This window comes from Oryctolagus cuniculus, chromosome 13 (genome assembly GCF_051225735.1).
Source record: "Oryctolagus cuniculus isolate XC-2025 breed Fujian yellow rabbit chromosome 13, ASM5122573v1, whole genome shotgun sequence".
Lineage (NCBI taxonomy): Eukaryota > Metazoa > Chordata > Mammalia > Lagomorpha > Leporidae > Oryctolagus > Oryctolagus cuniculus.
The window spans coordinates 96031939-96057686 of NC_142879.1; the positions used below are offsets into that span (position 1 = coordinate 96031939).

The following is a 25748-nucleotide window of genomic DNA, read 5'->3' on the forward strand; positions in this document are numbered from 1 at the left end:
TTGGAGAGTGAAATAGCAGATGGAAGATCTCTCTCTGTCACTTTCCCTCTGCCTCTGTCTCTCTATAGCTCTGCCTTTCAAATAAAAAAATATTTAAAAAAAAAACTTTTAAAATTGACATTCAACTATATGGAGTATTGCATTTCTATGCAGTAGCACGTGGGAACTAAATTTAAAAACACAATGCAGGCCGGCACCATGGCTCACTAGGCTAATCCTCTGCCTTGCGGCACCGGCACACCAGGTTCTGGTCCCGGTCGGGGCGCCAGATTCTGTCCCAGTTGCCCCTCTTCCAGGCCAGCTCTCTGCTGTGGCCAGGGAGTGCAGTGGAGGATAGCCCAAGTGCTTGGGCCCTGCACCCCATGGGAGACCAGGAGAAGTACCTGGCTCCTGCCATCGGGTCAGCGTGGTGCACCGGCCGCAGCGCGCCGGCCGCGGTGGCCATTGGAGGGTGAACCAACGGCAAAGGAAGACCTTTCTCTCTGTCTCTCTCTCTCACTGTCCACTCTGCCTGTCAAAAACAAGAAACAAAAAACAAAACACAGTGCTACTTACAATCACTCAATGAAATATTGATATAAATCTAACATAATACGTAGAAGGTTAATATTCAGAAAATTGCAAAATACTACTGAAGGAAATTAATGAAGATCTCAATAACTAGAAAGACGTACTGCATTCATACATTTGAAAGCTGAACAAAGCAGAGATGTCCCCCAAATTAAGGAATTCTCCTGCATTTCTAATAAATTCTGCACAAAACTTTTGTATATTTAGACAAGCTTATTCTAAAGTTTATATAGAAAAGCAAAGGGACTAGGGAACAGCTAAAACAATTTTACAGAATAGAAATAAAGTGAAAATATTCACACTACCCGATTTTAAGACTTAACTATATGACTAGACATGAGCAGAGGTGCGGCAGCATAGATTTTAAAACATAAAAGAAGCCCATACAAAGGCCAGTACAGTTTCACTAACATATTTTAAACTAACTAACGTTTTGCAAGTGTGATACAGACTTCACTTTAAATTTAGTCTTACTTAGTTTTATTTATTTGGAAGGCAGAGCGACAGAGGCAGGCAGTCAGAGAAGCACACACAGAGCTCTCATCTCTTGGTTCATTCCTTAAATGCTTGCAGCAGCCAGCTGTGGGCCTGCTACCCCAGGACCTGGGAACCAATCCAGGTCTCCTTCCAGGGTCAGGACCCAGTCTCTTGAGTCACCACCTGCTGCTCCACAGAGTGCACGTTAGCAGGAACCTGGAATCCTAAGCTGAGCTGAGGCTTGAACCTAGGCACTGCGATATGGGCTATGGAGTCCCAATTAGTGTGTTAATCACTGTGCCTTGTCTTAAAACTTAAAACAAACCTTTTGAAAGGAAATATTTAGGATTAAGTGAAAATTTCTTATCTTTAACACTAAAGCACCATCTATACAGAAAAAATTAATTGATTAAATTTCACTAAAATTAAAAATGTTTGATATGTGGTGACTTTGTTAAGGAGTTAAAAGAATAAGAACAGAATCTAGATATAGTAATTAATGTTCTTAATATCCAATTAATCTGATAATTTTGACAGTAAATAGTGAACCTTTTCTGTAATTATTTTGTATTTTAGCAGCAGCTTAGTATTTAGCACATTTATGAAAAGTAAAGTTGCCTTTCATAACCATGTATTCTATTTTGATTTAAATTCAACATTGTTATGAAGCTTCATGTGCTTAAAGATATAATACCAATGCAATATAAAAGAAAATATGACAAAATCTGTTGACCTTACAAATTAGAAATTCAATTTTCTGCATATAATTATACTTATATTGCAACCCTGTCAGTGTTTATTATTTCATTTTATTTATTTTCCCCTTTGCATGGCCCAATGTTTCCACAACCAAGTTAAAATGAATGTTATAGAAATACTTGTATCTATTTCCCTCACTTCATTTAAAAGTGCATCTATCTCAGCATTTATCAAATAGTATTTCTCAAATCTATATTCCCCAGAGGTATCACTAAAGAAAATATTTAGTGACAAATAACTTTGGATGTTTTTGTATCATCCTGTTTATTCTGTCTTTCATGTTTACTTCTCTGTAGTGAGATCTTTCTTTCCCCTAGGGATTTGATTTCATCTCTCAAATCCTGATTCCTTTATCACTTGTCTGAATGACTTTCCTGACACCTTTGTCTTCCAATTTCTTCATATTTGTTTGTCTTGATATTTTCTTTCCTCTGTTCGGATACCATGCTAGAAAATTAGTCATCAATGCATATGGCAGTTCAATGGCAGAACAGACTAAGAACATTAAGTGTCTGTGTCAAAGAAGAACTCAGTAGGGAATCTGTGTCTCTTTCTCTACTTTAGTAAACCCTGTGTGAGGGAAACCCCTGGAGTCTGTGCTTCAGTTCTGTGGCTGTGATTTACCTTCACTTTCAAAAGTTTCTTGCTGATGCAGCTCTTCAAACATCCTGGGTAGTTGGCACTCATCCGTTTTCTGAACATTATCGCTATCTGGGAACCACGTCATTCTTGGTGCTACCACTGATGTCCAACAGTGAAGCACAATTAATCATGATCACAAAGACTTTTTGGGTAAGGCCCCGAAAGCACAGGCAACAAAAACATAGTAGACAAATGAGATTATAGTAAGCTAAAGTTTCTACACAGCACAGGAAATGGTTAACAAAGTGAACAGCCAACTTTCAGATTGAAAAAAATTGCAAATATGCATATAACAGAGGATTAGTATCCAGAATATATGAAAAGCTCAAGTGACTCAACAACAAAACAATCTGGTAAAGAAGTGAGCAAACGATGTCTTTGAAAGGAAGATACACCAGATGACGTTTTATAAAAAGTTTTTAAAAATAAGAATGTTTTTCAAAAACATCACAGGTTAATAACAATATTTTCTCTCCTTGTATATAAAGTTATAATTGGAGATTCAAATAATGTTCTCAACTATACCAATGGCCAACCTTTATGGTAAAGCATATCTATTCTTGAACTAGATAAGGAACATAAAGAATCTGAAATAATCACATTACATTGTGAACAGTGTTCTAAAATAATTTGTTATGAAATACAGTTGGCCAATATTTTTTACCGGTCGTTTCAAAATAGGTACAGTTCATTTCAAGTTACCAAGATTCTAGGGCTGAATCCTAAAGAGAGAGAGAAAAAAAAAAGCAAATAAATGATTCAGATAATGTTCCTTAAATCCTGCCTTGATTTTAGCTTGTTATTTATTTGATGAAATTCTTTAAAATGTATCTTCAATGTTTATCAATTTATTTTTATTTATTTGAAGACCAAGTAGTAGGAGTAAGTAAGAGGAGGAAGTGGAAGAGGAAGAGGATGGGGGGGGTGGAGAGAAATATATCCTTCCATTGACTGGTTCACTCCCCCAAATGCCTGCAATAGCTGGGGATGGGCCAAACCAAGGTCAGGAGCCTGGAATTCATTTCAGGTACCCTTTGTGGGTGGCAAGAATCCAAGTCCTTGAGCCTACATCTGATACATCCCAAGGTATGCAATAGCAGGAAACTGGAATTGTAAACAGAGCTAGGACCCAAAATTAGGCACTCTAAAATAAGCTGAGGGGTCTCAAGCAATATCTTACCTGCTGCTTCAAATGACTGTCTACCTGATGGAATTTGTAAATGATACAGAAATTCTTTCTGAGAGCTTTTAATGCATGTCACTCAGAGAACAGTTGGGACCTCACATCCATTTGTTACTTCTCCATTTTTCTAAGCATTTTTGGACCTTGAGTTAGTTTAATCATTGTGACTGTTTTAGGTTAAACACAATAATATTCATAAATCACCTACGCTCCACAAGGAAAAATAACTGTGTTGGAGATAATTACTGGCTTCCAATTAACCATTAATTATACTTCAGTCTCATATGAAACTTGCATCCTTCTTCATCTCTCCATCCTAGTACTTTTTTGGTGTTTCTTTCCACTATAATTTGAGGCTGTTTTCTAATTTACACAGTCTTAAATTCTGACATTTTAGCCATCAACATAAAGTTATTTATGATATTCTTATTGATTAGAATTACTTACTTTGATATGTAAAGATGAAAGAGACAGAAACATAGAGTTTGTGGGGGAGAGAGAGAGAGAGAGAGATTGTTCCTATTCATGGGTTCACTCCCCAGATCCCATAACAACATGGGTTCAACAACTGGGAATGCATTCCATGTCTCTTGCATGGGTGGCAGCCACCCAGGCATTTGAGCCTCACTGTTCCGAGGGTCTACATAAGCAGAAAGTGGGATTAAGGAGCTCATGTCTGGAATTGAAACCAGGTACTTGGATAGGGATTGCAGGCATCTTAAGTGTTGTATTAAGCACTAGGCTAAATGAGTGCCCCAGTTTGTTTGTTTAAAATGTGCAGATATATTAATTATACTATTATCTTCTAAACACACTTATTGGTCAGGAAATGAAAATTTCGCATGATAGCAACTTTTCAGATGATTTTATATTATGTTAATGAGAATTCCAAAATCTGACAAAAGATTTGAAATAAAAGAAATAATTTAAAATCTCTATAATTTACATTTAATACTGCAATTTCACTTACAGCAAATTATATTGTTCTCCACATAGTGCCTTGAACTAGGTGGAGATAATACCAAATGTCTACAGATGAGAAAACAGAAGATCAGATTGCTTAGTAAGCTTATGATGTCTTAGCTCCAACGCTGGGAAATGAAGGTGTAAACGTTCTCCAAACAAAACTATTTTCTCCTTGAGCCAGCAAAGAAAACTAACAACCAAATAAAAATGAAGGTAAAAGTCGCTCAGTTATCCTTTTCTAGTCTAAATTATCAGCCTCATTTCTGATCTGTAGTTGGTACTTCCTATAGCAATCTCTGCCAGTGGTTTATGTGTGTTGTCCCTAAGCAGTGGATGTTACCTCATTTTAAGATAAGGGGAGAGTGAAGATTAACTAATGCATTCATCAGCTTTTCATTACAGAATAACAAGTACCTTAAAGGAGGTTCTTAGGTAGACAGGAATTCGTTTCAGTTTACGCCTTTGGAGGTTCACAGTCCAGGATTATGCTTCCCCATTGTTCTGGTATCTTACGAAGCTGGAGGTTGGCAGTGGCAGAGTGTTATTGGAGCAATGATCACATGGCAAGCCCACAAGCAGTTAGGAAGTCTAGGGCAAAGTTGGCTTATAAATTCAACCCTCTTGTGAGAACCACGTTCTGGGGACAACCTCCCAATTACCCAAAGACCTTTCGGTAGGGTCATCTTCCAAACATCATAATTCTATCAACTGTCCTTGTTAAATCACTAACCATTAGCATTGATACACTGAGCATTGACATCACTGATGGTGGACCAATGACCCAATACATGGGCCTTTATGGGACACTCAAACTCCTACCCCAACAATAACAGGGGAAGAAAAGATGTCTAAGAACATACACCTAGCAGGAAATAAAAGAGCTAGTATCTCAACTCAGTTGTTTATTATTTTATTGGTCTTAATCTCTATACCTATGGTTAAATCACATCATCATAAAGTATTAGGAATTTCAAAAAAATAACAGCACAATAATGTCATAACCATGTCTGTTCCTACTATCCAATCAACAAACTATCAGTTTAGAGGTACAGACATTGAAGAAAGGGCAATGGCTGGGTGCATCCTGATTACAAAAAATAAATAAACACTTAAATCATCATCTGTGTAAGAGATTTGAATACTTAAGAAGTCACAGATTCTTCCATTTTAGTGCCTGCAAGATTTATAATTATGAGTACATACTTGTGCATATGCGTTCTTGGTTTTAAAATTGTGCAATTATCACGTTTTAAACTATTTTACAAACATTTATTGACATTTTAACAATAATTTTGATAGTACATAAAATGAAGCTAACTATTAATACTTATATTTAAAATGTACAACATGTCTTGATACATGTATGCATATAGTCAAGCAAATTAACATGTCCATCATCTCACAGAGTTGCCTTTTATGTGTTTAGTAGAAACACTTAAAATCTGTTTCCTGTGTATAACACGATATTATTATATGTAGACCTCATTCTGCACATTAGCTCTCTAGAAATTATTCATCTTACATAATTTCACGCTTCTACCCTTTGTCTTACATCTCCCTATTCCCATCACCCTGTCCCCCTGATAACCACTATTCTGCTGTGTTCTCACATGTGCTGAAGTTTTTTCTTTTGCTTTTTTTTGTTTTTCTTTAGAGATTTTACATTTGTGTGGAGACTGCAATAGTATTCTTTGTGTATCTTGCTTATTTCCCATAGCATAATCCCTTCTAGTTTTAACAAGAAATTACCACTCTTAAAAGTATTGTGGTAGGAAACTTCCCAAAGTCAGAAAAAGGAGAAAAAAAAAAAAAACATTTCCCTAGTAATGGAATGTGGTCTTTATTGGCTTTGCCTATGAATGCTTTAACCTACTTATTACCTGCTTTTATGTAACCATTTTGGCTTCTGCTTGATAGTACAGAACAAACGTATTAGTCTTGCCAGACAGGGTAGAGCTCAGTATGTATGTGAAAGAATCATTATCAGCAATGGCATGGGCAGTATTGTGTCAATTGCTATATCCACCATGTCACATTAGCATATACAATCACATATATGGGTGTAGCCATATAAGGGAGACAAGATAAAAATATATATAAGAAAATACTCCCTCTTTGGGGCTCAGTGTTTTTGGGTATGCATCCACCTGGGACTTATGCCAACATAATAGGGACTGCATCCTGGACTTGGTGTTTCTTCTCTGTTCAGGAATCCGGCTACAGTATCTGTACTGTTGTGTTTCTTATATTATTTACAAGAGCCAGCACATGGAAAACAGATAGTGTTCATGAACAGAGGAATGAATTTCAAAATTGTGGTTTCTATGTATACAATAGAATCCTATTTAGCCTTAAAACTATTGCTCTTAATAGTTTAGTGACTGGATCGACATTTAACCATAAAATGTGATAATGCTAAAAAGAGACTAAATGAGTTACCACAAATCTCATTATACACTGCAGAGTAGATATTTCACTCCTAAAATCAAACTATCAGATAACAGGATGTCAGTGAACCAATATAATTGAGTACAAGTGTTCCTGAAATCACGGTAAATTTGAAACACACGTCTTTTGTTTCCTGTTGTTCTGAAGTGGAAGGCTATGATCTAGCATATAACTCAGATGACTCAGAAATAAAATGTAGGACAGTAAAAAAGGGGGCTAAGAAAAAACTCCACCATGAATTTATTGCTTATAGTGATTTAAATTCTGAACAGAGTCCAGACAATTCTAAACATGGAAGATTGTTTTCGTCTAAATCATTCTGTGTCCGTAAAAGTGTTGTTTTCTGATCCTGTATTTTTACAGGAAAAAATTAGAAATAAAACCCCTACATATTTCTTCATTAAATTTAATTACATGAGCACATGATTTGAATCTAAATGATCAGATTTTTCTCTGATTTCAGTGAATTTCCCAAATCTCCAATGAGAACAGCCTCTGTACTACAGCAAAAGTTTAGCTCCAAAACCAAGATGGAAGAGAATTGTTTGGTTTTCTTACGTGGTGTGACTTTTATATTTAATGAAACCTCAAGTAAAATCATGACATTGAGTCGTCCACCATTTGTCTATGATGATTAAAATATTGAAGACAGACAAGTCACATGTAAAAATCATAAATGCTTAAATATAAATTGTAGTACATGGCCTTATAATTTAAATGCTGTGGTTTTGACACCAATCAAGAGGTCTGGGGGAATCTTTGCAGCTAAGTACTGGACAGAAGGCTCCTGAAGAATCCAGGGAGTGCTGTCAGAAAGCAATTAAGCTGAAGAAATTACATTAGAGGAGAGCAGATGCCATATTCAGCTCAGTCCCCTATTTCTCATGCGGTTGAGGCTCACTGGTCTTTTATTTCCTAATGAACAAAAGATTGGCAAACACCTGTCCCTTCCATGGTGAGGCAAAGTTGTTTATTTGAGGAATAAGGGCAACACCATGAACTAGTTAGCTGTGCTCTTCATAGTCTAAGTTCCTTTCTGAGTAAAGTCAAAAGAAAATCAAGAGACTTAGAATATTTATCTCCTTTTATATCTTGCCTCACTGACATCTTCACACCAATTGTACGTTTGTTTTTCTTTTAACTCTAAAACCATCCCATAGTGGCATACGCTTCGGCAATGAACATTGCTTCACCGTAACAACCAATTTTTCTTGCCTCTCCACGCTTCTGTCAATCAAGCAGGAAGTTTCTTCTTTAAAGATGTTATATCATTACCAAAACACTAAGCAAATTAGACAAAACTACATTATAAATTATCTTAGAATTCTTATTTTTTATCAAGCACATTTAAAAATATATATGTATGCACATGTGTATGTATTGGGGAGAAGACAGACAAAAAGAGAGAGAGGTGAGAGAGAGGAAAATATATATATAAAGAGAGATAGATTGATAGATATAGATGTAGACATAGACACAGCTATAGTTATAGATGTAGATAGATATAGAGATGGAGATATAGATATAGATATAGATATAGATATAGATATAGATAGATATAGATGATATAGATAGAAAGAGAATTCCATCCTCAGGTTTACTACCCATATGCCTGCAACAACCAGGGATGAGCCTGGCCTAAGCTTGCACCTGAGAACTACATCCAGATCTCCAACATGGGTGGCAGCAACACAACAGGAACGCAAGCACTTGGGCCATCACTTCCTACCTCCCAGGATGTGCATTAACAAGAAGTTGGCGTCAGGAGACAGAGTCAAGATTCACACCTCGGTATGCTGATACGGGATGAGGATGCTCTTATCCAGCATTTTAACTGCAAGGCTAAATCCTCATAATTTTTCAATGTCAACTTTTATCATCAGCCACGTCCTGAATTGTGTGTGCCTCCCTGTGTATGTGTTGTGTGTGTGCGTGTGTGTTTACTTACCATCCCATGAAGCGATTTTACTTTTTGTTTTTCATTTCACTCTTGCATATTCTCTATGGAAATTTATAGATGACTTTATCTCCACTTGAGCACTTTAAAAATTCCTTTCTGTTTTTTTTTTTTTTTTTCTATTTAAGGATTCATCTCACCATATGGTCTGTTTAGCCTGATAAATCCTCCTGCAGGTTATAAAATAATTGTAGCTGTGGAAAACCATTCATATCTCTGTAGTTAAGGTTATGCCCATGTTTTTATGTGCTCTGACCCTTTCTCCAGTTTCAGGAATTTATCATTGAACAGTCAGTTTGTTTTAATTCTCCAACCTGGTGTGTAGGAGCCATTTCTGTGAAGGATGTTGCACAGTGGATTTTGTTCCTAAATGTGGTCGTTGTATTCAAATGGTGCTTGGGGAACTTGAAAGAAAGCAAACATCTCTGTTCCTTAAGGATGAAATCATAAGTAAAACCAATGATGTTCTCCCCAGTTAAAACAGAATTAGGCATCAGGTATTCTTCAACAGACTTCCAGCTGCAGAAACCTTCAAGGCAACAATGCAGAGGCCAGATTCTAATAATGATAGTAATAACACCATTGCATGCAAAGATAAGCATATGCTATTATTCTGTATTTAATTCCTGGTGGAATTATTACACCTATTACAGTTCTAAATTTACAACTCCTGTTGGGTTTTGATATTACTCATGTTCATGTGATTCAGGCCATAAACATGCTCCATCTAAAAATGCAATAAAATTCAGTACCTAATAAAAAATAGTAAAATTCTTTTGAAAATCATTTATCCTGTCAAGAGCCTCATTCATAAGTTCCACATTCAGGAGAGTGTACAATTTTCTTTCTCACACAAACATGCCCCCCCCCCATTGTCTCTGCCCAACAAAATATTTTTGGAGTAGCTCCGCCATCCTGTGTGCCAATTGTATCTGCTCTGTGGGGCCCAATCTTATCATGAAGATGGATGGACACATCCATGAGCAACATTGCACACAATTATGTGTTTACATATGACATCTAATACATGCCAGGGTTTCTCAATTACATTTCTGGTGTTATAAAGAGGAAACATAACTTAATAACTCAATAATATCTTTTTTAAAGTTTTCAACACTTAGTTATTTTTTAAACTTTTATTTAATAAATATAAATTTCAAAAATACAACTTTTGGATTATAGCGGCTTTTCCCCCATAACCTCCCTCCCACCCACAACCCACAACATAGAATATCTCCCACTTCCTCTCCCATCCCATTCTTCATCAAGATTCATTTTCAATTATCTTTATATACAGAAGATCAACCTGGTATATACTAAGTAAAGATTTCAACAGTAATATCTTATCAAAATATTTCCATATTTACTTCATTGATCACAGTGTCAAAACATAAATTACTATTTTCCAGTTGAAATAACAGTGAGAGAGAGAGACATAGAGAAAGCTCTTCCTTCCGTTGGTTCACTCCCCAAATGGCTGCAACAGCCAGAGCCGCGCTGAACCAAAGCCAGATGATAGGTGCTTTTTCCCGGTCTCCCATGCAGGTGCAGGGGCCCAAGCACTTGGGCCATCTTCTACTGCTTTCCTAGGCCACAGCAGAGAGCTGCATTGGAAGAGGAGCAACCAGGACTAGAACTAGTGGCCATATGGGATGCTGGCGGGGCAGGTGGAGGATTAACCTAGTACGCCATGGTGCCGGCCCCAACAACTGTCTTAAGTATAATAATAATAATAGCGTGTGAGTCATTGCAGGATTCCTTCAGATATTAATAACTGGGGATGCCAATGTCCCTTATATAAAATGACATTGTATTTGTACATATTCTAAGCACATCTTCCTCCAGACTTATATCATCCCTTGATGATTTTAGCACCTAATACAATGTAAATTATATACTAATAGTTGATATACTATATAGTTTGTGGAATAATAGAATAAAAAGTCTATATACATGTTCTGGACAGATACTTTTTTTCAAATATTTTTGATCCACATTTGGTTAAATCCACAGATGTGGAATCTGCAGCTTGAAGGCAGTGACTATAACAATGTCAACAGTAATCATAGTGAGTACAATAATAACAGGACATTACATACGGCATTATGTGGGAGTCACTATCCTAAGTGCTTCATAGAAATGATTTAATTAAGTTGTTCATGATGATTGAGATAGTTGTAATTCCGGCTCTGGATATCCAGGAGAGCTTAAATTTACTACGGGTTGCTTCCATTTGCCTGCTACTACAAAGAGTATGAGTGGCCACAGCTAGTAGGAGTCTCCACTGTTTCAGATTTTGGCCATGGGAATTCTGCAAATACACAGCTACCAGATCTTATGACAACACTATAATAAAGAAACGAGAAACTAATGATGCACTGCATTATTGAATAATTATATTATAAATGTGTATTGATCAATTTATAAAGAGTGCAAACAATTAAGTTTCTGTGATTTTTTTGCTCGGCTTTTTCCTGTAAATGGGATCATAGCTGTCTGCTCTTTGTGAGCTTTATTTCACTCAGCACAATGTCCTTGATCCACATAGTAGTATGTGACAGGGTTGTATAATGCTAAATGAACTTCTATTACATGTATTTATCACGTTTTCCAGAACCTTTCAAATGTTGATGGACATTTGGGTTGCTTTAGTTTATTGATTATTGTGAGTCATGCTATTATGAACATAGGTGTGCAAAATATCTCTTTGAGTCCTTGCTTTGAATTCTTTTGAATATCTAACCAGTAGTGGAAATTCTAGATTTTATGGTAATTCTATATTAATTATTTGAGAGTGTTCTTTACTGTTTTTCCTTTTAAAGATTTTTTTTAAAATTTATTTCAAAGGCAGATTTACACAGATAGAGGGAGAGACAAGACAGATTCTCCATTGTCTGATTCAGGCCCCATAAGGCTGCAGCAGCCAGGGCTGAGCCCGAGTGAAGTCAGGAGCCTGAAACTCTATCAAGGTCTCCCACATGGGTAGCAGATGCCCAAGCACTCGGGCCTTTCCCAGGTGCATAAGCAAGGAATGGAGAAGTAGAGCAGCATGGACTTAAATCAGAGCTCATAGGGAGGCCAGCATTGCAGGTGGTGGCTTAACCCACTGTGCCACAACATTGGGCCCCTGTTACTGTTTCTGCTTGTGGACATGCCAGTTTACATCCCCATTAAAACTATACAGGGTTTCAGTTTGTCTGCATCCTTGCCAACACTCTTTATTTTTTATTCTTTTGATCATGACCACCCTAAGGGGCATTTGTAGTATCTTATTGTGGTTTTGACTTACATCTCCCTAATGTTTAGTCTCATTGATTCTTTTGTTAAAAAGAATTTCAGTTTTTTTTTTTTTAAGATTCAATGTGGTTTGTAGATGCAATTCTAAGAACAAAATGATAGTCCCTTCCTCCCTCCCTCACCCTTTCTCCTTCCACCCTTCTTCCTTCTCCCTTTCATTCTTTTTTTAGTTTTTCAAATAGGATATTTTAAATTTACATTATAGTAAAAAAAAGCTTTATATTTCACAGAATAAATTTAACCATTAAAAAGAAAAAGGGTCCTAGTTTAATGGGAACATAGACAATGGCTATAAACAATAATTGAATGAAAAAATGACCATTTCACCAATATACAATACATTTTGAAGTAATCACAGATCATTAAAATATAGTAGTATAATATTTTTTTGACAGGTAGAGATATAGATAGTGTGAGAGAGAGACAGAGAGAAAGGTCTTCTTTAAGTTGGTTCACCCCCCAAATGGCTGCTACAGCCGGTGCTGTGCCGATCCGAAACCAGGAGCCAGGTGCTTCTTCCTGGTCTCTCATGCGGGTGCAGGGGCCCAAGCACCTGGGCCATCCTCCACTGCCTTCCCGGGCCACAGCAGAGAACTGGACTGGAACAACTGGAACTAGAACCTGGCACCCATATGGGATGCTAGTGCCACAGGCAGAGGATTAACCAAGTGAGCCACGGCGCCGGCACCGGTATAATATTCTTAATCATTGGCTTGACAAAGTTATAAAACAAAGTTTTACAAAACTATATTTGCAGGAATACACACAGACATTTCTTTCTTCTTCTTTTTTTAAGTTTTAGTTCCCATATATAAGGGAGATCACGTGGTATTTGTCTTTCTGGGTCCCTCTTATTTAATTTCAGGTACTGGTTGGAAATTTAACTATCTTCTTTGAAGCAACATCTGTGCAAGCCTTTTACCCATTATTCCAAATTCAAGTTTCTTATTGTTGCTATTGTTGACTTATAAATGTTCATTATTTTGAATATCAACTTCTTCTTGTATAAAGGCATATGGTTTGCAAATGTTTTCTCCAGATTCATAAATTGCTCTACACTCTATTGAAATGTGCATAAATTTTTACATTTTCTGTAAGAACATTTGTCTATTTTTGGTTTGTTGTCTGTGCTTTTGGTTTCATTTTGAAAAAAAAAAATCATTTCCAAATCCAAAGTCTTTGAGATTTTGCTCTGTTATTTTAGGGGTTTTAAAGTTTTACTTTATACCTATAGGTTGTCAATCCTGAGTTAATTCTTTTGTGTGTGTGTGTGTGTGTGTGTATAGCATGCGCACACACATATAAATAATCTCCAGTCTCTTATTTTATATGTGAATATCTGGTTTTCCAGGCATCATTCACTGAAGAAGCTGTCCTTTTTCCACTGATTTACTGAAATCTTTGTTGAAGGTCTTTTGACACATACATTAGGGTTTATTTATGAGATATTCTGTTCCCTTTATCTATATGTCTTTTTATGCTAGTTTGACACCATCACATACATTTTGAATGAAGGAATAAACACATTCATAGTGGAAATGATGATTACTAATAAAAAATTGGCTCTTTGATACATCTGCATAGTGGTCTTTTTAGCTCAGTTTAAATCATCTCTTAAAAATACAGAAATAAAAGTAAAGATTAAAAAATAAGTATAAAACACAGTGAGCAAATATTATTTAATCATATCTATTTAAAACTTCAATTGAAAAACATTTTAAAGTTTCTTTTTTCTCATTTCTTCTCCTCCATTTCCACATGTAATTTGAAGTTATGCAATTACCCACAATCTTTAATTTGCCATATATTTAAGGAAACATTTATAAATTTATTATGGTTTGAGGATTTTAAATTTTTTATTTAATAATATTTTAAATATATAGAAAAAATTGTAGATTAATGAGCAATCTACTTTTTATATGTATTTGCAAGCAAAATAATAAATATGATGTAAGTAACATACATATCACATTTATATTTTATTTAACATTAATAATAGCAGAATATGTATAACACAGTATAGTGTGATTTTGTCATTCTTAAATATCCAAATGAGCATGAAGTGGGTCACCTGAATTGTTCATTGGCTTTACAATGTTTTATGGTACAAATAGACCAAGCTTTCTATTAAATATTACTCACTCATAAACTTACCAAAAAGTGCTTGTTGAATTTCTTTTATGAATCAGGCTTGGTTGCATTTGCTCAAGGAGGTAAAAGCAAACAGATGACAACAAAAACTAGACTTCATTGAGCTTATACTTTAATGTATGGATGTTGGAGACAGACAATTAGGAATTTAAATAAGGAAACATATTGGCATATTAAATGGCAATGAATGCATGGAGAAAATAAGGTAGGAAGGAAGATAATGAAGAAAGCCAATGAGGAAGGTGAAATCAAGTTGTCACAGTTACTGGGTAGAAGGTGAGAACTGATCATAGCCCCCGGGTAAGTAGGTGAGCATTGTAGATACCTGCATAATATTTCCATCAAAACAGACAGTAAGTACAAAGGGCGAGACAGTTAAAAGTTTGTGCCATTCAATAGATAGCCCTTGGGGCCAGTGTGACTGCAGCAGAGTTAACAAGTGATGGAAAGATAGTAGGAAGTAAGAGAGGTGACCGAACAGGGGAACATGAAGGTCCTGCTGACCTCTATAAGGAATTTGGCCTCTTTGATGAGATGAGAAGACATCAGAAAGCTTTGAGCGAGTAGTGGTTTTGGTCCCCAATGAAGTTGACGAGGAAGACTGACTTTTCAGAGTGAATAAGAGGAATCAATGAACAAATAGCAATGTAGCTGGAAACAGATTGGGAAGTGCAGAAGACTAAAATGATGTTTTCCAGATACATTTTGAAAAAGGCTCCGTAAGAACTGCTTCTTGATTGAATGTGGTATGTGAGAGAGGGAAGAATCAAGGTTATTTCAGAGTCTTGGAGACAGGAATCTAGACATGCAGTTGTCAATACCTGTTGGGAGGTGGGGTTGGAGATATTATCTATTTATTTAGGATTAATTGTAGTTGAGATGCCGATTAGCAATTCAAGAGACATGTTGAATAGCTGAGTCTTGATTCCAGTAGAAGACACCACTTTGCGAGTCAGCAGCATCAGATGCAGAGAGGGTTGGATTTGAGCACACTTCAGAACTTAAATGTGGAGAGGATGAGGAGGAATCACCAAATGATAATGAAAGAAGTGACCTGTGACACGGGAGAGAAAAATCAGGAGTATATAGTATAGTAGCGTATATATTGCCCCCAATATTTTGATACAGCATCCAAAGCTGGAGTTAATTTGCTGTTTTGTAAGATGTGCACACATTTCAGTAGGATAAGGTACTGCAGCATATTTTTCAGACTAAGTATTCTTAAAATTCCTGCTAAAATACCCTAGCAAGAGAGTATCATTTACTATCCCACTACTGGTATAAGAGAACCCATGTTGTCTTACCTATGCAAATATCAGTATAAAATAAAATGCTTTAGTCCTGGAAAACTAAAGGGTAAAAATAGAGACTGTTTTGTTGGTATGCTTTAAAGATATCTCACTCTTTTCCCATTTGTGTTTTTTTTTTTTTTTTTTTTTGACAGGTAGAGTTACTGACAGAGAGAGAGAGAGAGAGAGAGAGAGAAAGGTCTTCACTCCCCAAATGGCCACCACAGTGGATGCACCGATCCGAAGCCAGGAGCCAGGTGCTTCCTCCTCGTCTCCCATGTGGGTGCAGGGCCCAAGCACTTGGGCCATCCTCTATTGCCCTCCCGGGCCACAGCAAAGAGCTGGACTGGAAAAGGAGCAGCCGGGACTAGAACCCAGCACCCATATGGGATGCCGGCGCTGCAGGTGGAGGAATAACCAAGTGAGCCACAGCGCTGGCCCACCCTTTTGAGCTTTTAAGCTTCTTGTCCACTCCTCTATATTTATTTAGGTATATGCCCAGTCATATTGCTGCATGATAACTTTTATGTGTTAAGGAAATGAACCATGTTGTAAATATTCATACCAGTTTTCCCTTATATTCAACTCTGTATTTACGAAAGGATGCTTCAAAAAGTACATGGGAAAATGAAATTGAAGCATGGGTTTATTTTAGTACAAAACACTTCTGAAATTCATGTATAATTTTTGTTTCATAATATGCATTTCTGTGATATTTTTGGAGACCACTTGTATGAAAAGATTTTAATCTTTTAGCACCAAAATAAACTTAGCTTTTAACTCCATTTTCCAACAAAATATTTGAAGTACATTTGTATGTATTCACATGTGCACACACACCCGTGCATGCCTGTTCCTACGTTATAATACCAAACTTGAATGAAGGCAAAGTCAATTACTTTAAATATTTAAATTTAAATATTTATAAATTTAACTACCTCCATATTCATGTTAATATTATGAAAATGATTATTTAAATTTTCCTTCCACTAACACTCTGATTTTACTTTTTGTCCACATCTTTGATCATTCTAAAATTTATTTTTATATGAAGTATATTAGAGATGAAATATTTTATTTTATTTTCCCATTACCTACCAAATAGCACCTTTTACTGAAAGATCTGTCTTTTGATTGCTGCTCTGCAATGAAACCTTTGAAACCTCTTCAGCATGAATGTTCTTTCTTTTAAGCTATGTTAGAACCTCTGGGTTTTCACAATGCACAGAGCCCTGGACTTCCCTTGCAGTCAAGTCCTGGCCAATTACATGTATATAGAAGTCCTGGAAACAATTTCTTGATTTTGTCGTTATAAGAAAGCTGCTTGCATTCATTTTGTCTCTCCCCTATCCCATGGGACACAGGCATGACAGTGATAGAGCCCACCTTTTCCAGAGAAGAAAAACAAGCCCTCAGAAGATGACAGGGAAGCATGGGGCTGGCTTCCACTGTGGAGGAGAGAGAGCACCTGCCCTCAACAGCCCTTCTTCCATGAACTGAAGGGAGAAAAGAGTAGACCTGTAATTTCAGGAGGTGATGGTTGTATGAAGATTGCTCGGAGTTTGCAGTAAACACTGAATTCAAAAATAATTTTGTTTGGGTTCAAAAAAAGTTTAAACTTCATGCATGGCTTCTTCATAGTATACATTTTCCATGAAATATAGGGGGGGTCTTCAAAAAGTTCGTGGAAAATGAACATTATGAAAAGCTATTTGTGGGTTTCCAATTTTTTTTATCAAAATAAACTTTCTTTGTTTCCCCACAATTTTTATATGCACACACAAACATGTGTGTGTAGGTGTGTGTACAGTATATAAGCCGTACTACAAAGTCATGCAGAAATTGATGATTGAAAGTATCATACCATCACTACCCAATACAAAAATCCAAAACATTTTCTGTTACCTTGTGTTGATTTTCACGCCATGAATATAATAAAACTATTTCTCTAGAAAATTGATTATTCTGCTTATGCCACACAATTTTTTAAAAACTGTGGCCTTCTTGTCTGTTGAGGTTGCAGCTATGGGGAAAAATGTAGAAAAATCAGTCTTGAGTTTTGGCTTTGCTGTCCATCACCATTAAATATGATAGCAGACCAAGATTATGTAAGCCAAGGATCAGGCAGTTCAAAAGCAGACCCGGCACTTAGGGCAGTTTTGCTGAAGAATTTCTCCGAGCTCATGTTGGACAGCGGGAGAAGACTCACAATTTGAAATTTCTGATGAGACTATATACTCTCCGTGCTAACGTTTGGCTTCGCTAACAGAAAATCGACACTTTCCGCAGGAATTTGTCAGAAAGGAAGCTGTTCCCTTTAGAAGCAGCCAGTGACAAGTTGATTCCTAAAGGCCGTCACGTGCCAAACCACAAGGCTCAGCTGGTGTATCCCCGAGTGCCACTTCCACTTCTGCTGTGAGTGTGTAAGGCAACATGGGAGACTTCGCTGAGGGATCCCTGGGAGGAGGAAGAGCAATAAAAGGAGTCTTCCGGCCAATATAGCGCATTTTAACCTAAAACACATCGTATTTCGAGAACATGGCATCATTTTAGTTCCTATCCATAAACCCCCACTGTGAAGCCACAGATCCCTTTTTGCAACTTCTGGATTTATTTTATTTATTTGAAAGGCAGAGTTACAGAAGGGTGTAGGGCAGCAGAGAGAGCGATTCTCCACCCACTGGTTCACTATCCAAATGGCTGAAATGGCCAGGGCTTGGCCTGGCTGAAGCCAGGAGCCAGGAGCTTCTTCCAGATCTTCACGTGGGTGACAAAGTGCCCAAGGACATGGACCATCTTCTGCTGCTTTCCGAGGCAGGTTTAGCAGGAACTGAATTGGAAGTGGGGCACCCAGGATTTGAATCTGAGCCCATAAATGATGCCAGTGTTGCAGACTGAGGCTTTTGCTCACCATGCCACAGCACCAGTTCCATGGTTGTATATTTTTAAAGGAATTACCCTCATCTTACTCTACCATTTCATATTGGAGTTGAATTACTAGCGGCCAATTTGTTTATTACTACATAGCTTATCTGACCCAAAGCAGTTATATTTTGTTCTGAGCGAGAAGATGTAATGTCATAGGGAGGTCTTAAAAACTGAATTGGATGAAACAGCAATGTGTCACCTTGAGTTACCTCACTGGGAACGAGGCATTCTAGTATCTGTATGTGTGAAAAGACTCCACATGCAAATGTCAGTATCCAGAAAACAGACTGCAGCATCTTGCAAAATGTGCCCAAGTACTCACTGTTTTCCTCTTCCTTTTACTTTTAGTTACGGCACCTGGACAAGGTAAATACTGGATGACACAGCCAAAGATGAAGGAAATTAGCTCTCTTCATGATTCTGTGTGGGTACTTTTACAATATTATCTTTTTAAAATTTGTGGCATTGGAGCCGGTGCTCTGACACAGTGAGCTAAGATTATGGGTGCTGGTTTGAGTCCCGGCTGCTCCACTTCTGATCCAGCTCTCTGCTATGGCCTGGGAAAGCAGTAGAAGATGGCCCAAGCACGTGGGCTCCTGCACCTACATGGGGGACCCAGAAAAAGCTCCTGGCTCCTGGCTTCTGATCGGTGCAGCTCTGGCCATTGCAGCCACTTGGAGAGTGAACCAGCAGATGGAAGACCTTTCTGTCTCTCTCTCTCTCTTGGTTTGTAACCTTGCCTCTCAAATAAATAAATAATTTTTTTTTAAAAAATTGTGACATAACTGATTTCTTTTCCTTTTCTTGTATTACTTAATAAATTTTACTACAATCATAAGAAACTTAATATATTTATAATATATTTTGTCTTTGAAATGTAAACTCATTTCAATACATTAATTATCTATACTTATGAAAAAAATTGAGGAACACTAGATAAATAAAGGACATAGGACATCTGGGGAAAACATGTTAATATTTTTAGTTGTGAATGTAATGTTTATGAATGCAAAAACTCTTAATTGCCACTATATTCCCTAAATCTAATTTAAATAGCTACACAAAAATTCATTATATAAACATAATTTTATTGAATTACTTACATTTAACTTGGAGCACTAAAATTCTTTTTAATTATTTACAGTTTTAAATATTGTTCTGATGAGTAATCTCACATGAAAATATAGATGAGCTTAACATGATTTTGCCAAGTTCCAAGAAAAGGTGATTTGTATCTTAGTTGAAATGACCTTGCATATAAAATCGGAAGGAATTCCCACTCTTGTAGTATTGAAATTTCATACCCTGAAGTATGGTACATCTCTTTCATTAGAAATTTCTTTATGTACAGCTCCCCAGTGCTCAATGCACGAGTTTCTTTTCCTTTGCTGGAGTTTAGGTTCCTTTTCCTATCTATTTTACTCCTTACATTAACAGTGCAGATTGTTATAAACACTAATCCCCCCCCTCACTTCTCCATCTCCTTCCCTCTCTCTCCCTTAAAAGATTATTCTTACCAGCTCACTTAGTGAGCTCAGCAATACTTATCAAAGAATGATACTTTTTTTTTAATATAATGGCATAGTGAGTACAAATTGTAACAGCATTTATCTGGCAATAGTGATATAGATGAAAATAGCAAATGCTCTTTAGAATCTATACATATGATTTTCTGTCTTTCCTCCTTTTAGTGTGCTAGTGATATGGATTATGCAAAACTAAACTATCTTTGCATTCCCTGTGTTTGCAAGTACAGTGAATACATATTGATGATTAAAGTTTCCAAGTTTTGCTTAGCAGATGCTGCGCTGTAAAATGGTAACAGTGCTGCAATAGAGACAGGTAATGTTTGCACACACTTTGCAGGAAATTTACTAGTTTCTTATCTAATAGAAGAGTGGCATTTTAAATAATCACTATATATTTAGATATCGATAATTATACTTCATATATGTACTACAAGAAACAAGTGGTGCATTCTAACAGGAAAAGCTTCTGTAGCCAGATTTTTTTTTTAACTGAGTTGTTAGAGGCTTTTACTTTGCTATTGACACTGACTCTGGTGGCTGCATTTGATATCTTTTCCACTTTGTTAATGTCTGTGATTAGTTAACTGTCCCAACTTTTGATGAGGGTATGCTAGTATTTATTTTCTTTATTACTGATGCTTCTGCATAGTATAGTAATTTTTTTGTATAGTAATTTTTTTCATTTTCATATTCTTAGTTATCCTCAATTCTCATTTATGCTTTACATTTTGCTGAAATAGATACATGTTCGTGTGTGTGTGTGTTTGTGTGTTTAAGCGTGTTATTTTCAATGTTGCTGGCATATGTTTATATAGACAGTTATTTGTTTCTATTACTTTGAATACTCATTTCTCTTTCTCAGTAGCTTTGGCCCTAATTCAAAATATATAGTTTCATAACTGTAATTGCTGGGTTATTCATTTGATCTATCATTACTCCTTTGTTATTACCACCATAAATGTTAGAATTTTTATGTTCAAAATTTAGTATTGAACAAGTGTTAGAAGCATTCCAAAAATAGCCATGCATATTCTTTCATTTCAATTTCAAAATTCCGAACTTTTCTCATAGTGAATGTATATGAAAACCTGGACTATTTACTAAATAATATGAATATTTCTAATTTGAAAATCATTCATTGATAAATACAAAAACATTTTCTTTTTATAAAAACTGGTATTAACAAATAAAAATAAAATAGTTTATTATACAGTATATATTATATACAGTATATATTATATACTGTATAATATATATTTTATATATACTATATATATTGTGTATATATTGTATGCTGTATTATATACTGTATAATATATATTATAAAAATAAAATAAGTTGTTTATTATACAGTAGTAGTGTAAAAGGGTAGTTAATGATTTAGAAAAAATAGTGAATGTACAGAACTTACACTAGGAACTTCAAAATGTTTTTTGTTGATATAAAAATGATTTAACTAATTAGAAGTCAAATTCTATGGTAATTTTTAATTTAATGTCAGACGGCTTGGCTTTATTTGTTTGCAGTGATATAAAATATAGTTAACTTTGGAATTTAATTATTAAATTATTATAGCCAAAAAGGAATCCCAAATAATGAGTAATGTTTGAGTAATGCTTGCAAAACAGAAAACTGTTTGTAGTCAGTGTAAAAAAAAAAGTAAAAGAACAAGGGAATATCCTCCTAACTCAAGTGATTTTCACACAAAAAATGTATTTACTCCTGGAATTTCTGGAAAATGGAGGTTTTCTATAAATTGATATGCACCATATGAGAGAGCATAAGCCTTTTGAAAAATAATCTGATTATACTTACTAAATTTAGCATTATAGTTTTTCAACCCGCTTCTGGAAATTGAAATTATTTATTCCCTAAGCTATCACCTGTATTTCTTCAACTCTATTGAATCTATTTTAGTTAGATTGATAGGCAAATATGAAAGTGTGTATATAGGACATTATTGGAATACTGTTTGTAATGGGAAGAAGTAAAAGGCAAAATTAAAAAGAAAATGAACATTTGAATATATTTTTATGAGATACTTTACAGACATTGAAGAGTTTAAAATATTAAAATCTGTACTAATCACTAAATATACAAAAATAATTGTTATTTAAATAGACAAAAAGTAAATCTATATTAGATAGATATTAGGTAGAAAGATATATAGATGATAGATAGATAGAAAAAAGGGGTAGCAGATACTTGTAGCCAAACAAGTTGATAAATTTAGATTATCTTTTCAAACTTTTCACATGACTTATTTTTTCTTATTGAATAATAAACATATTTTATCAGAAATATTAATAAAATCATGTTTGTTATAAAATGCATGAAGCTAAAATGCAAAAATTACATGAGAATACATAAATAAGTGTTCAGCATTGTACTTAAATCTATTGGTTCCATAAAAATAAAATAACTACAGAAAAAATAAGAGATGGAAATGATCAGAGGCTGTAGTGGAAATGAGATAATTCCTCATGTAACATAGGAATGGGTTAATACAAAATGCTTTAAATTGGAAGATTAAGAAATACTTAATCTTCTGGAATTTACCCAAACAAAATGAAATTAGCATTTAAAATCTACCTGTATCCCCATGTTTATTGCAGCTGAATTCACAATAGCTAAGTTATGGAATTAACCACATGTTCATCAATAGATAACTGGATAAAGAAAATGTGATATGTATATATGTTTAGTGAAAAAAGCCAGTCTACAAAAAGAAAAGTATTATATGATTTCTCTAATATGTGGTCCTGGCTTTATAGAGTATAAAATGTAAAAAATATAGAATGTAAATATAGCTAATATAGAATGTAAAAAATGAATAAGAATAAAAAATACTAATGAGTCTGTTTTTCTTCATTAGACTGCACCATTCTATAATGTATGTATTCCTCAAAACATCATGTTGTACCTAAATGCATACAATTTTATCTGTCAATTAAAATATATACTAAAAATGCAAAATTGGCAAAAGCATGAATCCTGAGTTAGAATTTGGAAAACCTAAAAGAATAGCATGTAAATATTTCAAAATATTTTATTTCAGATGTCAATTACAGGTTCTAAAATTTGAGGAGAGAAGAAAAGGAGTACCATTCTTTTCATTTTAAATATTTCAACTATTATTTCATTCCTGATCATGTATATAAAATTTAAAAAATGGAAATAAATATAAAACAAGAAGTAATTGTTGTCATTTTTCTTCTAGATCTCCATGATGATATATTTATTCATTTAAAAAATTTCAAAAGAGACAGAGAGAGGGACCTTCCACCAGCTGATTCACTCCCCAGATGTAAGCAACAGCCTGCACAGGGTCAGGTCAAAGCCAGGAGCCTATAATTCAACCAAGGTACCCTATATAGAGGGCAATGATCCAAATACTGGAGCCGTCAAGTGCTGCCTTTCAGGGAGCACAGTGGTGGGAAGTTTGTATTGGAAACAAAGCCAGGACCCAAACCTAGGCACTCTGACATGGGATACAGATATCCTCACTGTCATCTTAACCAGTGTGCCAAAAACCCCATTCCTTTGTGATGAACTGAAATATGATTACATAATCTCACCCATTTTCTCTATATGTATCTGTGATGTAAATATAGTAACATGAATTGCAGATGCATTATAAATAATGTGCACATGTGTTACATGTTATAATGTTAAGAATTTAATAGCAGTGTCCTTAATATAAACTGTATGGCATTATATGTAGTATGTTACAACTACAATACCATACCAAATATTTACATTTTATTATAGTATGCATGTACATCATATTCACCATTATATTATATGCCTGACAAGAACATGAGTCATTACACTGAGAATGCCAGTTTTATACTTTTTAATCCTTTTGCTTTCTGCTAATACAGATTCTGAAAGGCACTGATTGTGGCTGACGTAACTGGGTTCCTGCCACCAGATGTGAGAACTGACTTTGAGTTCCGAGCTTCCCTGCCCCAGCTGTGTGGCATCTGGGGAGTGAACCAACAGGTGGAAGATGTCTCTATCTTTCTGTCTCTCTGCCTCTCAAATAAATGTGTACATAAAAATTTAATTGATTCATAGTGATAAAATTTATAACGCAGATAATTGAAATAGAACACTAAAACAGAAAAGGAGCAAACTAAAAAGGAACTCAATAAATTATGCAAAATTTGTACTCAGATATCTACACCTTGATAATCACCAATCATGCCAATAAATAGCATTGCACATGTTGCAGAGACTTTTTATGCCCCTTCACAATCAGTGCTCTTTCCTTTAAAACTAATGGCTTTCCTAACTCTGAATCCTCTAGTTTAACTTGGCAAGTTTTCAATTCTTCTATAAATAAAAATATATAATTTGTATTCTTTTCCACCTGACATCTTTAAGTAAGTATTATATTGTTAAATTTGTCTTCTTTCCGTGGTCTTTCCTGTGTGCTTGTCTCCTTCTGTATTAACACATCAGAATTGATTTATCTATTCTGTTGATGAACACTTGTTACAAACGTTTTTAGTGTAGAAGCACAATCCTTTCTATGGTGTACAGCTGCAGTGCAAATGCTGTCTATAGTATGCGCATGTATTCAATTATTACACCTTTACCAAGAGGCTGTGAGCGTTTCCATTGCTCCACATTCCCACCAACACTATAAATCAAAACAAGTAACTTTCATGTAACCTAAACTAAGCTGTGTGATTGTAAACTGTATCATGAGCCATTGATTAGAATCATTCTAATAGAGATCAACTTTCCTGCTGTGTGTATGCATTTGAATGCCCTTTTGGGACACATTCAAAAGACTTGTCTGGTTTGTTTCTTTTCTGTAGCACTATCTATTTGTTTTCTTATTGATTTTAGGAAGTATATATATGTTATAGGAACCCTTTGTTGGCTGTGTATCCTCTTCCCTTTTTCATTCTTTGCCTGTACATTCGCCAAGCGGTATTAAAGAACACACAGACATTTTTGTTTCTAAGTCAGATTGGATTTAACCATCATTTTTGCAAGGTTTATTCCTCTTCAGGTCATTTGTAATAAATCTTTCCCTATCTCATGATAATGAAGATTTTTCTGTTAGGTATTTTTATAGTGGTTTATTCGTTTTCCTTTGGGACAAATGCCAACTTTCATTTTTTTCTATTTAATTGACTAATACTGGATGTTGAACACATCCCCCTTTTTACCGTGGCATTACATTGTTACCTTAGTGTTCATTTTGTATGAGTTTAATACTAGATTCCCCAGTTGTTTTTCATGTATCTCTATTTGTGCCAATACTACTCCATCGTAGTTATTAGGCAGTTAGCATTTATAGCATTTTTGTTCACTTACTTGGGAGACAAAGACAGAAACAGCCTGCTCGGACTTAAGTGTTTATATCAGATAGAATATTTTTTTTATGTTTGGTATTTCCTCTGCAAAAATTTATTGGTTATTCTGAACTATTTGGAATTCCATCCTCTTCTTAAAATCATCTTGTCAAGTTAGACACATAAGACCACACATTTTATAAGCATGCTGGAATTTTGATTGCAATTCCATTGAATCTA

The 25748-nt window shown here is 35.4% G+C and overlaps 1 pseudogene; it reads left to right on the plus strand.

Moving 5' to 3' along the window:
* Nucleotides 1-2550: 2550 nt before the first annotated feature.
* LOC149122767 (AP-2 complex subunit sigma pseudogene) overlaps nt 2551-25748 on the plus strand; it is a 44571-nt pseudogene continuing 21373 nt past the window's right edge.